An 11,185-nucleotide genomic window follows, 5' to 3' on the forward strand; every position below is an offset into this window, starting at 1 on the left:
CAGAGCAGCAAGAAAATTTGAGTCACTCAAGAAGTATGTTCCCAGCTGACATCGAACAAGGTGACTCTTGCCTTATTGTTTTAGCTCATGTAGTAAACAAGTGTTCTTTTTGGTCTATTCATTGTTACATTTTTGCACTTTTTTGTGGGTGATTTTGCTGTTTAAAATGGCCCCAAACCTAGTGCTAAGTGCTGTTTGGTGTTCCTTAGCATAAGGAGGCTGCGAGGTGCCTAGAAAATGTTTGCTAGATATCTTTGTTCCAGCATGAGTTATAGTGCTGTTGGCTGAGTTGGATGCTAATGAATCAACAATACCGTACATCCAGAAAAAGGAAAAGGGAACTCACTGGTTTGTACATGGGGCTGCTCTGGAAAGTGTTAAAGTAAATGTTGTGACTAGAGACTTGGAGGAACCTGTAGGAGCAATGATTTGGTATTCACTAATGAGTGTTCAGGCAACTTTATAGAACATAACTACTATAAGTGATGAGATTCAACTGTTTTATAAAAGCCCAATGAGAGACTAAAAGCTAAACAAGTTGTAGTATATAAATACAGGGACATTACTGTACTGAAAGAAATGATGCCCATTTGGAGAATGCCGTTTGGAGAAACATGAGAAGCCCTATGGACTTATACAAAGTGATAAAAATTTCAGCATGAGCATATAAAACTTGGAAATAGACAAATGCTACATATAAGGCTTTGTTTTATTGTTTTGTTGATTGTCTAGACTTAAGTGATGGGGAAAATGTTAATAATGCAGATCAAATTTAAAAGAATGTTGTAAGCTAGATGGCATGTTAGATCACTGGCCCTGGAGTTAGGAGGATCTGAGTTCAAATCCAGTTTCAGACACTTAATAGATATGTGATCCTAGGTAACTTACTTAACCCCAATTGTCTTACCAAAAATAAATAAAAATAAAAGCATATTGTACATATTTTTGGGAGAGCCTGTTGCTAAACATTTACCATTATGCTCCTGCTTCTACATCCTTATAGTCTAGGATTATGCTCCAAATACACTATTCCATTGTTCTTGATGGAGAAAAATAATAATAATAATAACAGTTATACGTCTTTTCCAATATTCTTCTACTTATTGTCCTTTTTACATTTTTTTTATTTACTGCCCTTGGGATGTCTTGTCAAACTTTCTTTAAACTGATTTTATCCTTCCCTATTTCTCTCTGTTTTTTTAAATGATGGTGATCATTATTATACATTGTCCTTCCTTGTAAGATTATGAATTTATATCTCAAAATTTGTTTTGCTTTTGTAGTTATCTCTCTCCATTTGACAAATAAGTCCAATGTTTGCTAACTAAAGAATTTTCTAGGCTCTTTATCTCCTTATTGAATAAATTAGTTTATATTCATTAATGTTCTATAAAATTGTTTTATATACTGTTGTCCATTTCCCACATAATACAATTAATTGAAGTCAAAGTAAGGACAGTAGCTACAAAACATTACCCCTTAAAACTGGGGCACATTATTTTCCAAATGATAAATGGTCAAAGAATATGAACAGATAATTTTTGGAAGAAATTAAAGCCATTTCTAGTATGTGAAAAAATGCTTTAAATCACTATTAATTAGAGAAATGCAAATTAAGACAATTCTGAGGTGCCACTTCATCAATTCTCAGATTGGTTAAGAAGATAAGAAAAGATAATGATATACTAGAAGGGATGTGGGAAAACTGGGATACTAATACATTGTTGGTGGAGTTGTGAACCATTCTGGAGAGCAATTTGAAACTATGCCCAAAGGACCATCAAACTGTGCACACCCTTTGATCCAGCATTATCTCTACTGGGTCTGCATTCTAAAGAGATCATAAAAAAGGGAAAGGGACCCACATGTGCAAAAATGTTTGTAGCAGCCCTTTATGTAGTGGCAAGAATCTAGAAACTTCAGTTGGGGAATAGCTGAACAGGTTATGATCTATGAATGTAATGGAATATTATTGTTTTATAAGATACGATCAGCAAGATGATTTCAGAAAGGTCTGGAGAGACTTACATGAACTGATGCTAAGTAAAGCAGGTAGAACCAAGAGAACATTATGTACAACAAGAATGATCCATATTAGATTTAACATATTTTAATAGGTATAATATATATTGGATTGCTTGTCATCTAGGAGAACGGGTTAGGGTAAGGAGGGGAAAATCTGAAACACAAGGCTATGCAAGAGTCAATGTTGAAAAATTATCTGTGCATATGTTTTGAAAATAAAAAGCTTTAATAAAAAAAATAAAAAGTCTCTAAAAATGGGGGAAAAAAAGATCATGTGATGATCAACTGTGATGGACTTGGCTCTTTTCAATAATGAAGTGATTCAGGCCAGTTCCAAAATATATGATCCAGAAAGAAGACTATGGGGACTAAATGGGGATCACAACATGTTATTTTCAGCTTTTTTGTTGTTTGCTTACTTATTTTTTTTCTCATTTTCCCCCTTTTTTGATCTATTTTTTCTTGTGCAGCATGGTAAATGTAGAAATATGTTTAGAAGAATTGCACATGTTTAATCTGAATTGGATTACTTATTGTCTAAGAGAAAGGGGAGAAGGGGAAGGAGGGAGAAAAATGTAGAACACAAGGTTTTGCAAGGGTGAATTTTGAAAACTATCTGTGTGTATTTTGAAAATTAAAAACTATTATTAAAAAAAAAATACAATCCTCCAATAGGCATTGCGTCCCTAGGGCCCTCTGTTTTCTTATGCCAACTCAATGATATTTTTTCCTTAGATTTCCTCATCAGGACTCAGTGTGATGAATTTTCCCTAGGTTTCGGAAAAGTAACGGGTAGGAGTAGGAGTTGCTTCTTTTACTGCTTCCTGCTTATTCTGCCATCTTGGCTCTGCCCTTGTGTCGTAATTTTTTTAAGGCCACCAGAAATGTGGCCTATATTTTACCAGTCATTTCCAATTTTCTATTTTCATCAGAGAGAAGGGAAAGGGAAAAGAGAATATTTATATAATGCCCAAAGTGTGCCAGACACCATGCTATGCATTTTTTACAAAGATGATCTCCTTTGAGTCTCATAAAGCCCTGGGAGGTCGGTGCTGTGACTATGCTCATTTTACAAATGAAAACTTCTTCAAATTTCAGAAAGATACAATGTGACATGGATGGTTTTCACATAGAAGGAATCATCCTTTTATGATTTTATCTATAGGGCAGATGAACTCCCCCATATATAAATTTAGACAAAACTTCATGGATTATCTTGGCTGATGGACCCATTTCACAGATGGGGAAAATGGATATTTAATAAGGTTGAATGATTAGAGCCAGAACTAGAACCTAAGTTTAATATTCTTTCAGTTAAACCACTCTATTTTGAAACTTTTTTGATATTTTTGTATAACCATCATTTCCCAGATATATCCCTCTTATCCATAAATATTCTCTTTAAAAAAGACCAAAACAGAAAACAACAGCTCCATGAAACTACCATGCTCAAGACTGACACTATTTGCAATGCCGCATACCCATAATTCCCCACCTTTGCAAGGGGAAGCAGAAAAATGTTCTTATATTTTCTTTAGTCAAGCTTGGTGGAGATATGGTGTTTGGATTTTTGTGTTTCTGTTGTTCTTTCAGTTTACGTTGTTGTGGTGGTCTCACAATGCTGCCTGTATCAACTTCATTTCACTCTCTGACCCCATCCCCAGGGCCCCCGTTCTCTCCCAACTGCTAACCTTGGACTTCATTCTGGATGAAAGCTCATTTCACTTTATCTTGGTGGAACTCTATTCAGTATGCGAATAATTGAAGTCCTCCATCATTTCTACATAGCATGCCTTTATGGCTAGTTTGTGATCTACTCCCCAAACTCTTCCTACTTAAAAGCAGAATCACAGACTCCAGCAGAATCACAGACTCCTGAATATTAAAGTTGGGTGACTGGAAAAAGGATGCTTGGAGCTTAGAGTATTAGAAATAGGAAGGAATTTAGGACGAAATACGGCATCCGAGATGGAATTTAGGATTCGGAATGTCAGGGTAGGCTGGGGTAGCCCTCAGGGAACAGAATACTGGGTAGGGTTAGGGTGCTTCAGAAATTCAGAGTTGGGGGTGGGGCTCAGGACGGGGTCAGAGATGAGAGTGGGTTTAGAAAAGACAAGGTAATAAGCATGTGCCAGGCACTTTGCAAATATGACAGACTTGGTTGGGGATGGGGTGGGGAGGGAGACCCTTAAGACAGAATATCAGAGCTGGGAGGGGGCTTTAGGGCACAGGACATCAGAATCGGGGGAAGGGGCTTAGGTCACAGTCACAGCTAGAGGGGTCCTTAGGATACCAGAGTTTGGGACGATCATGGAGGGGGTGGGCAGTGTTAGGACAAGGGATAATAGTAAGTTAGGGCTGAGGGCTTCGGACTATATGTGGGGGTGATGATTCTTTTTTTTTTTTTAATTTTTATTAAAACTTTTTATTTTCAAAAAATATGTGTGGATAATTTTCAACATTCACCCTTTCAAAATATTGTGCTCTGATTTTTCCTTCCCTTCCCCCCCCCCCCACACTTTGAACATAGTTCCAAATTGCTCTCCAGAATGATTGAATCAATTCACAACTTCACCAACAATGTATTACTGTCCCAGTTTTCCCACATCCCCCCCCCATTCATCATTATCTTTTCTTATCATCTTAGCCAATCTCAGCACATCTCAGAGTTGTCTTAATTTGCATTTCTCTGATCAATAGTGATTTAAAACACTTTTTCATATGACTAGAAATGATTTCAATTTCTTTTTTTCATTATAGCTTTCTATTTACAAGATATATGCATGGGTAATTTTTCAGCACTGACCCTTGCAAAACCTTCTGTTCCAACTTTTCCCCTCTTTCCCTCCTTACCCTCCCCCCCCTCCCCTTGAGCTGTAAGACAAGCCAGAGTTACTTTTGGGTGGGAAAGGAAGAGGAGAGGTCGTGGAGATTCCTGTGTCCATTCCCCTTCAACCCCTAAAGACCAAGAATAAAGACCAATGACTTTTGCTTATCCTGATTCCAGCTGATTCTAAGGTATCCAGGGTGCTAACTTGCTCTTCACAGCAGGTAGATCAATACATGCTAAATATGTTAAAGTATATGTTAAATACAATATATGTACATGTCCATAGTTATTTTGCTGTATAAAAAGAATTGGATTTTAAAATAATGTATACTTAACCTGTGAAGGAAATTAAAAATGCAAGCGGACAAAAACAGAGGGATTAGAAATGCTATGTAGTGGTTCACACTCATTTCCCAGAGTTCTTCCACTGAGTGTAGCTGGTTCTATTCATTAATGAACGAATGGAACTCTCATTGTTGAAGAAAGCCACATTTATCAGAATTGATCATCATAGTATTGTTGTTGAAGTATATAATGATCTCCTGGTCCTAATCATTTCAGTCAGCATCAGTTCATGTAAGTCTCTCCAGGCCTTTCTGAAATCTTCCTGCTGGTCATTTCTTACAGAAAAATAATATTCCATAACATTCATATACCACAATTTGTTCGGCCATTCTCCAATTGATGGGTATCCACTCAGTTTCCAGTTTCTAGCTACTACAAAGAGACCTGCCACAAACATTCTTCCACATACAGGTCCCTTTCCCTTTTTTAAGATCTCTTTGGGATATAAGCGTAGTAGTAATACTGCTGGGTCAAAGGGTATGCACAGTGTGATAACTTTTTGAGCCTAGTTCCAAATTGCTCTCCAAAATGGCTTGGATGTATTCACAATTCCACCAACAATGTATCAATGTCCTAGTTTTTCCCACATCCCCTCCAACATTCAGCAGTATCTTTTCCTGTCATCCTAGCCAATCTAAGAGGTGTGGGTTGGTATCTCAGAGTTGTCTTAATGTGCATTTCTCTAATAATGACTTGGAGCATCTTTTCATATGGCTAGAAATAGTTTCAATTTCTTGATCTGAAAATTGTCTGTTCATATCCTTTGACCATTTATCAATTGGAGAATGGCTTGATTTCTTACAGTCAATTCTCTCTATATTTTGGAAATGAGTTCTTTATCAGAACCTTTTATTGTAAAAATGTTTTCCCAGTTTATTGTTTCTCTTCTAATCTTATCTGCATTAATTTTGTTTGTACAAAAGCTTTTTAATTTGATATAATAAAAATTTTCTATTTTGTCATCAATAGTGATCTCTAGTTCTTCTTTGGTCACAAATTCCTTCCTCCTCCACAGTCTGAGAGGGAAACTATTCTATGTTCCTGTAATTTATTTATAATCTCATTCTTTATGCCTAGCTCATGTACCTATTTTGACCTTACCTTGGTGAACAGTGTTAAGTGTGGGTTAATGCCTAGTTTCTGCCATACTAATTTCCAATTGTCCCAGCAGTTTTTGTCAAACAGTGAATTCTTATTCCAAAAGCTGGGGTTTTTGGGTTTGTCAAACACTAGATTTTAATAATCTTTAATAAATAATAAACTTTAATAGTTATTGACTATTTTGTCCTGTGAACCTAACCTATGCCACTGATCAACTAGTCTATTTCTTAGCCAATACCAAATGGTTTTGATGACTGCTGCTTTATAATATAGTTTTAGATCTGGCATAGCTAGGCCACCTTCATTTGATTTTTCTTTCATTAGTTCCCTTGAAAGTTTTGATCTTTTGTTCTTACAGATGAATTTTGTTATTTTTTTCTAAGTCATTACAATAGTTTTTTGGAAGTCTGATTGGTATAGTGTTAGAATTCTTACAAGGTGTAAAGTCAGCGGAATTGAAGAGACAATGGTTAAATCTAATTTAGCATTGATTTAATCCTACAACAAATAATGGTTTCCTAGTGATATAATGATTGGAGTATACTCAGTGTGCAGCATATAAGCAAGAAGCTCTCAGGGCCAAACAGCACTCTGGGAGATTGAGAAGCCAGGATTCAGTTGGGCAGAATGAAGATAGAGAAGAGGTGGCAGGTTATCCTGTGGAGAACACTGAAACCAAGATCTGGAAGACCTCCAGAAAGCTAACCGAGCTCCAAGTGAAGGAAAGAGAAAATAAAGGATTTGGACTTTAACTCCTGGCTGCGTTTGAGGTGATTATTACTCTGAACGGAAACTAAGGTTGCCTTCAGAAGCCCCCCAAGAAACCTGCTCCCAGAGAACAATATATTTTAGAGAACATCACAATATAGCACTAAATAAATAGATTAGTTTAGGTAGTATTGTCATCTTTATTATATTCGCTTGACCTATCCAAGGGCACTTAATATTTTTCCAATTGGTTAGATCTGACTTTATTTGTGTGGAAAGTGTTTTATAGTTTTGCTCATATAGTTCTTGACTTTCCCTTGGCAGATAGATTCCCAAATATTTTATACTATTGGCAGTTATTTTAAATGGAATTTCTCTTTGTATCTCTAACTGTTGGATTTTGTTAGCGATATATAAGAATGCTGATGATTTATGTGGGTTTATTTTGTATCCTGCAACTTTGCTAAAGTTGTGGATTATTTCTAATAGTTTTTTAGTAGAATCTCTGGGGTTCTCTAAGTATACCATCATTTCATCTGCAAAGACTGATAATTTGGTTTCCTCATTACCTAGTCTAATTCCTTTAATCTCTTCCTCAACTCTTATTGCCAAAGCTAGCATTTCTAATACAATATTGAATAGTAATGGTGATAGTGGGCAATCTTGTTTCACTCCTGATCTTATTGGGAATGGTTCCAATCTATCCCCATTACATATAATGCTTACTGATGGTTTTAAATAGATGCTACTGACTATTTTAAGGAAAAGTCCATTTATTCCTATACTCTCAAGTGTTAATAGGAATGGATGTTGGATTTTATCAAATGCTTTTTCTGCATCTATTGAGATGATCATATGGTTTTTGTTAATTTGGTTATTGAGTCAATTATGTTAATAGTTTTCCTAATATTAAACCAGCCCTGCATTCCTGGTATAAATCCTACTTGGTCATGGTATATTATCCTAGGGATGATTTTCTGTAATCTTTTTGCTAATATTTTATTTAAAATTTTAGCATCAATATTCATTAGGGAGATTGGTTAATAATTTTTTTTCTGTTTTTAACCTACCTGGTTTAAGTATCAGTACCATGTCTGTGTCATAAAAGGAATTTGGTAGGAATCTTTCATTCCCTATTTTTTCAAAGTTTATATAACATTGGAGTTAATTGTTCTTTAAATGTTTAGTAGAATTCACATGTAAACACATCTGGTCCTGGGGATTTTTTCTTAGGGAGTTGTTTAATAGCTTGTGTCTATTTCTTTTTCTGAAATGGGACTATTTAAACAATTTACTTTCTCCTCTGTTAATCTGGGAAGCCTGTATTTTTGAAAATAGTTATCCATTTCACTTAGGTTACCAAATTTATTGGCATAAAGTTGGGCAAAGTAACTCCTAATTATTGCTCTAATTTCCTCCTCATTAGTGGAAAGTTCTCCCTTTTCATTTTTAAGACTAACAATTTGATTTTCCTTTCCTTTTTCTAATCAGATATACCAAAGGTTTATCTATTTTGTTGGTTTTTTCATAAAAACCAACTCTTAGTTTTATTTATTAATTCAATAGTTTTTTTAATTTCAATTTTATCAATTTCTCCTTTTAATTTTAGAATTTCAAGTTTAGCATTTGATTGGGGGTTTTTAATTTGCTCTTTTTCTAGCTTTTTAAATTGCAAGCCCAATTCATTGATTTTCTCTTTCTCCATTTTATTCAAGTAAGTTTCTAAAGATATAAAATTTCCCTTTATTACTGCTTTGGCTGCATCCCACAAATTATGGCATGTTGTCTCATTGTTGTCATTCTCTTGGGTAAAATTATTAATTGTATCTATGATTTGCTGTTTCACCCATTCATTCTTTAGGATGAAATTATTTAGTTTCTAATTACTTTTTGGTCTATTTACCCCTAGCTTTTTGTTGTAATTTTTATTGCATCATGATCTGAAAAGAATGCATTTACTAGTTCTGCCTTTCTCCATTTAATTTTGAGGTCTTTATGTCCTAATTTTTGGTCAGTTTTTGTATAGGTTCCATGACCTGCTAAGAAGAAAGTGTATTGCTTTCTGTCTCCATTCAGTTTTCCCCAAAGATCTATCATACCTAACTTTTCTAATATTCTATTTACCTCTTTAACTTCTTTCTTATTTGTTTTGTGGTTTGATTTATCTAACTCTGAGAGTGTAAGGCTGAGATCTCCCACTATTATATTTTGCTGTCTAATTCTTCTTGAAACTCTCTTAACTTCTCCTTTAGGAAGTTAGATGCTATACTACTTGCTGCATATATATTTACTGTTGATATTGCTTCATTGTCTATGTTTCCCTTTAGCAAGAGATAGTTTCCTTCCTTATCTCTTTTGATTAGATCAATTTTTGCTTTTGCTTGATCTGAGATCAGGATGGCTACCCCAGCTTTTTTGACTTCACTTGAAGCATAATAGATTCTGCTCCAGCCTTTTACCTTTACTCTATGTATCACCCTGCTTTAAATGTGTTTCCTGTAAACAACATATTGTAGGAGTCTGGCTATTGATCCAGTCTGCTATCTGCCTCCACTTTATGGGAGAGTTTATCCCATTCACATTTATGGTTAAAACTACTAATTCTGTGTTTCCTCCCATCTTATTATCCCCAAATTATGCTTTTCTTTTTCTTTTCCTCCTTACCCCCCTCCCCAGTATTAAACTTATGGACACCATTTGCCTCACGCAGCTCTCCCTCTTTAGAATCCCTCCCACCTCCTTTGAGTCCCTTCTCCTTTCTCATATCTTTCCCTTATTACTCTTTTCCTTTTCCTCTTCCTCTTTTTAATGAGGTGAGAGAAGTTTCTCTGTAAACCAAATATGTCTAATATTTTCTCTTTGAAGCAAATCTGTTGAGAGTAAGATTCACACAATGTTCCTCCCCCTCCCTAAATTCTCTCAGATATGATAGGTTTCCCTTGCCTCTTTGTGGGATGCAATTTCTCTCTTTTTATTTCCCCTTTTCCTGATACTATCCCCTTTCCACTTCTACTTCCCTTTTTTCTGTACCGTAATAGTAAAATCAAATTATACACGCACTCTTTATGTATGCCCATAAGAGAAATACACTTCTTAAGAGTTCTTTTTATCTTTTATTCTTCTCTTAAGTCCTATATTTGGAGGTCAAATTTTTTGTTTAGTTCTGGTTTTTTCATTAGGAATAAATGGAATTCACCAGTTTCATTGAATGTCCATCTTCTTCTCTGGAAGAAAATGCTCAGCTTAGCTGGGTAGTTTATTCTTGGCTGCATTCCAAATTTTGTTGCCTTTCAGAATATCAGATTCCAGGCCCTTCGATCACTTAATGTGGAAGCAGCTAGATTCTGAGTGATCCTTATGTGGCTCCTTGGGATTTGAATTTTTTTTTTTATATTTTTTTCGGGCTGCTTGTAATATTTTTTCCTTAGTCTGATAGTTCTGAAATTTAGCCACAATATTCCTTGGAGTTTTTACTTTAGGGTCTCTTTCAGAAGGTGTTCGATGAATTCTTCCAATGTCTATTTTATCCTCTGTTTCTATAACATCTAGGCAGTTCTCTTTGATAATTTCCTGGAAAATAGTGTCCAGGCTCTTTTTTTCATCATAATTTTTAGTAAGTCCAATAATCCTCAGATTATCTCTCCTAGTTCTATTTTCCAGATCTGTTATTTTCCCACGTAGATATTTAACATTTTTTCTGTTTTGCTTGACTGACTCTTGATGTCTCAATGAATCAGTCATTTCTATTTGTTCAAATCTGATTTTTAATGAGTTCTTTTCGTCATTAGCTTTTTTTTTACTTCTTTTTGTATATGTCCAATTGAGTTTTTAAATGAGTTGTTTTACTTTATGGAACTTTTTTCCATTTTCCTAATTTTTTTTTTTTTTTTGTATTTTTTGTTTTTCCCCAATTCACAAATCCTACTTTCAAAGGAGTTATATGCCTTTTCCAATTCACAAATTTTGTTTTCATGCACTTCCTGGGTGTTCTTTACCATTTCCAATTCACATAGCAGATCTTCTCTTTCCTTTCTCCATTTTTCTTCTAGCTCTTTTTTAAAATCTTTTATCCTATCTTCTAGAAGAGCCTTGTCTGATGGGGACCAGGTTAAAACTTCCTTTGGGGTTTTATCTGGAGACTGTCTGCTATTAGTCTCTTCAGGGTTGGAAACCTGC

Source organism: Sarcophilus harrisii, chromosome 1, assembly GCF_902635505.1.
Source record: "Sarcophilus harrisii chromosome 1, mSarHar1.11, whole genome shotgun sequence".
NCBI classification, from domain to species: domain Eukaryota; kingdom Metazoa; phylum Chordata; class Mammalia; order Dasyuromorphia; family Dasyuridae; genus Sarcophilus; species Sarcophilus harrisii.